Source organism: Mesoplodon densirostris, chromosome 2 (assembly GCF_025265405.1).
Source record: "Mesoplodon densirostris isolate mMesDen1 chromosome 2, mMesDen1 primary haplotype, whole genome shotgun sequence".
In the NCBI taxonomy this organism is placed as follows: domain Eukaryota; kingdom Metazoa; phylum Chordata; class Mammalia; order Artiodactyla; family Ziphiidae; genus Mesoplodon; species Mesoplodon densirostris.
In genome coordinates this window covers 160,587,805-160,592,539 of record NC_082662.1, presented here as the reverse complement: position 1 = coordinate 160,592,539, position 4,735 = coordinate 160,587,805, and the positions used below count along the sequence as shown (strand labels likewise).

General features: G+C 40.5%; 1 non-coding gene across 1 annotated transcript; it reads left to right on the top strand.

The window, feature by feature from the left end:
• The first annotated feature begins 272 nt into the window (after window positions 1-272).
• LOC132484692 (U6 spliceosomal RNA) lies at window positions 273-379 on the top strand. The gene has a single exon (XR_009531254.1). It is a non-coding gene; the product is annotated as a U6 spliceosomal RNA (small nuclear RNA).
• The last annotated feature ends 4,356 nt before the right edge of the window (window positions 380-4,735 follow it).

Sequence of the window (4,735 nt, the reverse complement as noted above, 5' to 3'; positions counted from 1 at the left end):
ATTCCTCCAGATGAAGAATTTTTAAAGCCCCCCAAAATAGAAGCAAATGGTGACCTAAAAATATCTCTGCTCATTTATTCATTTTTGGAGCATATATAAAAGTTCTTTGTCGTTTCTCCTGATAGACATCCCTCCTGAACATATGCACTTCTCATTCAGCTTCACCTTCAGGACATCTTCATACTCCTTCACTCTGCTTTTTCATCCTTTGGAGAGAAAACCTTCAGTGAGGATACTTCTGTTCATAAAATGGTCATTAAAATGTTATTATAGTGCTTACTTTGACAGCATATATACTAAAATTGGAATGATACAGAGAAGATTAGCATGGCCCCTGTGTGAGGATGACATGCAAATTTGTGAAGCATTCCATATTCTTTAGACTTATCATAGTGACCATTTCAATATATATGAATATATATAATTACTATTTTGTACACCTGAAAGTAATATGATATTGTATATCAATTATACTTCAATTAAAATGTTATTACATAAACAGTACATCTTTATTAAAGAAAAATAGAAGATACAAGAAGACAAATAGAATAGGCCTCCATAATTCTGTCACTGAGAACATTTTGGTTTTTTTTTTTGGTAAGCATTCATGTCTACAGCTATAGAATTTTTAAAAATTTGAGAGGTCAAACTATACATACTATTTCAGAACCTACTTTATTATTAGTATTATGAATTTCTTCCCATGTATATGCATATATTTTAAATGACTGCACATTTTACAATGTATAGAAGTATCATCACATTCATTAATTAACTCTTGGACATTTTCAGCTTTGTAAACAATACTATTAAAATTATATATCTATCCTTGAACATTTTTCTGATTATTTCCCAAAAATAAATATTAGAAGTAGAATTTTTACATCAGATGCTCTGCTCACTTTTGAGATTTTTCTTATATTTTTCCAAAGTGCTTCCCAGAAAAGTCATGGCTTTTATGCTCCCACTAGTCATCTGTGAGACTACATACTTCTACCCTCAACAACACTGAGCATTATCATTTTTAGAAATTTTTATTTATTTATTTTTGGCTGTGTTGGGTCTTCATTGCTGCGCGCAGGCTTTCTCTAGTTGCGGTGAGTGGGGGCTACTCTTGCAGTGTGCGGGCTTCTCATTGTGGTGCCTTCTCTTGCTGCAGAGCACAGGCTCTAGGCTCACGGGCTCAGTAGTTGTAGTGCACGGGCTTAGTTGCTCCGCCGGCACATGGGATCTTCCCAGACTAGGGCTCGAACCTGTGTCCCCTGCATTAACAGGCTGATTCTTAACCACTGCATCACCAGGGATGTCCCTGAGCACTATCATTTAAAAAAATTTTTGTTAATTTGATAAACAAAGAGATTATCTCATTTCTTCTTTTTAAAACTATCTGCTCCTATCAAGATGCCCATTTTCCTCAACGTGAATGTATGATATTAATCACTTCATTCTGTCATGAAATGCAAAGAAGTAAACTAAAATTCTGAAAATGTATCATCCCCTCCAAGAACTGCCATTATTTCTTTTGTCACCATCACCCAGTTATTTGATTCGCACAAATTGCTTCCTCCCTGAAATAGGTTTCTAGTTGACTTTCACTCTTTGATTCCCTTCTCAAGTCCTTAGATTTTTAAAATTTATTTTCTCTTATCCTATGAAGTACACTATTTTAAGTACAGGCACTTAGGAGTTTATACCTTGTATAGGAAGAAGTCAAGCAGGTAGTACCAAAATGCAATTAACCTAATCCATTTTCTCTTTAGGTTAAAAGTATTGTCTCCCTTTCAAAAAGAACATCTTTTGTCTTTTTCTTCTATTTGAGGACCATATAAACTATTAAATAGTTACAATGCTGGTATTTGTCATAAGGTGGGAGTTTAGAGGAAGTATAATCAGTATCTTTGCAGCAGTATTTGCTGGCTGTTTCCCAACTACTTCACTGATTTTGCTGACCCTCACGTCCACTATTGCCTCAAAATCTATCATCACCCACTTCTAAAGCCTACCTGGTAGGCGTTGCCGGCTGCTGTTAATATCTGTCACACCAGAGAGGAGAATGGGCGAGAAACTCCTCAGGGGACCTTAGTTGGCTTCTATATGTTAGCTCTATTTTTAACTCTCTGCAATCAATGTTGATGACATTAGACATTTGCTTAATCTCAGTGCTGTCAGTCACCCTTTCTTTGGCTTATTCCTCTCACACCTAGAGCCTTCGCCCAAACTACACCCTACGCTTAGAGTGACCATATGCTCTCTTTTTCTGGAGAGTCCCAATTTCAAATATTCTGTTGTGTTGCCAAATCAGATGTCAGACCATATGCTTCGTATTTTCTTTGGGGAAATATATTCACCTATCTATGCATCAGTTCCCTAAAAACTCTGCTCATCAGGATTTCTATTGGTTTTGCCAGACAGTTTATGGAAAATGTTATTAATCCAAAATGCAGCTCAGATGTCTTCTCCTATGGGAAGCATTCCTTTAGAGCCTTCCTTCCTTAGATGTCGCTCATATGTGCTCCCAGAGCTCTCTAGTCTTCCCTCTGTAGGGCACACCCCAAACCTCAGATTTCCCTCACCTACTCATTAGAATTGCCTTCTTTGGTATATTTGGGAAAATGAAGGGTAAGAGGTGTTTTACCCACATACTCTCTGCTGCTCAGAAAGGCATTCTCTGTCCTATTAGAAAACACTCTTCATTTTTCTGCTGCTAATGGATTGTTTGAATCATAGATTAGAGCCCACAGCCTCCTTTCCCCTCCTGATAGTCTGTGGATCTGAGCATCTCCTAGCAGCAAATTTCCCCACCTTGCATGTTTTAATCTAGAATAATACCATGGAAAAGGCATGGGGGTTTCAGGTGCACTTTCTACTCTAAGTCCAGCTGCATAGTCTAGGATCTAGAAAGAACTTTGGTATTCTAAGGATTTAGGAGATAATCATCAGTTAAGGCACACATACACACATTGATCTCCCAAGGACAAACGTCAATTTCCAGAGCAGAGTTAAATAAAATTCTAGAAAATGCAAACTAATCCCATATGACCGAAAGCAAATTAGAGGTTGATTAGGGCAGAGCTGGACAGGGAGAGGCAGGAGGGAGGGCTTAAAAAGCGGCAATGAGAAAACTTAGGGTGGGGCTTCCCTGGTGGTGCAGTGGTTTAGAATCCGCCTGCCAGTGCAGGGGACACGGGTTCGAGCCCTGGTCCAGGAAGATCCCACATGCCGCGGAGCAACCAAGCCTGTGCATCACAACTACTGAGCCTGCACTCTAGAGACCGCATGCCACAACTACTGAAGGCTGCTCACCTAGAGCCTGTGCTCCGCAACAAGAGAAGCCACCGCAATGAGAAGCCCATGCACCTCAAAAAAGGGTAGCTTAGGGTTTCCCTGGTGGCGCAGTGGTTGAGAGTCTGCCTGCCGATGCAGGGGACACGGGTTCGTGCCCCGGTCTGGGAAGATCCCACATGCCACGGAGCGGCTGGGCCCGTGAGTGATGGATGCTGGGCCTGCGTGTCCAGAGCCTGTGCTCCACAATGGGAGAGGCCTCAACAGTGAGAGGCCCGTGTACCGCAAAAAAAAAAAAAAGGGTAGCTTAGCCCCTGCTCGCCACAACTAGAGAAAGCCTGCACACAGCAACGAAGACCCGACACAGCCAAAAATAAATAAATAAAATAAATAAATTTATTAAAATATATATATATTAAAAAAAGAAAATTTGGGGTGATGGATATGTTCATTATTTTGATCATGGTAATAGTTTAACAGGTAATAGTTTTATATATACATATGTCAAGAGGTATCAAATTGTACACTTTAAATATATACAATTCATTCTACATCATTTCAATCTTAATAAAGTTATTAAATTTTGGAGGAAAAAGAGTTAAAGGAGGCTGTCTCCATGCCCTCACAAAGGCCTAAAAGTCTTTCTTCCCCATAGGTGAAGGGTAAGGCATGTGGCTTTCAATTCAGGTAGCCAGGCTTGGGCCAGGTACCTGGCCTAGCCTTCTGATGATGCCCTGGATCTCTTTAGAGGAACTTTTTTGGGGTCAGCTGAGATTCTTCACTGTGACTTTAAGTGGAGCTCCCTCTTACTTCTCCTTCCTAGATCCTCATTTGCTATTCTGAAAGCAAAGATAAGAATGGATGGGTTGAGGCTTCTGGCCCCGTGCAGATGAGGAAAAAAATTTGTCAATTGATTACACTGAATGGAGTCCGTATACTTTAAGATTGAAATTGTTATTTTCATTTGTTTGATAAGCATTTACTGAGCACTCACTAAATGCAAGATGTTGTGGACATATTTATTGAGCAAGTTCCCCACACCTTGAATGTGGGCCTTGTGATTTACTGTGACCAATACAACGTGGTAGAAGTAATATTGTGTGCCAGTTCTTAGCCTAGGCCTTAAGAGCCCTTGTATGCCTCTACTTTCATTCTTACAACCTTGACAGTCCATGGGCTGAGCCCAGGCTAGTCTGCCAGAGGATGAGAGACATATGGCTCAGCCCCCCACCCGCCCAGCTGACAGCTTGCTAAGCCCCAGAAGCAGGACCTTTTAGCTGCCAGGCTCTTGACTGCAGACGCGTGAATGAGTCAAACTGAACCAGAAGAGCTACACATGTAATCCCAGCCCAGATTGCTGACCCATAAAACAGTGAGTTAAAGAAATGGTTGTTTTAAGTCTTACACACACACACACACACACACACACACACACACACACACACACACACTT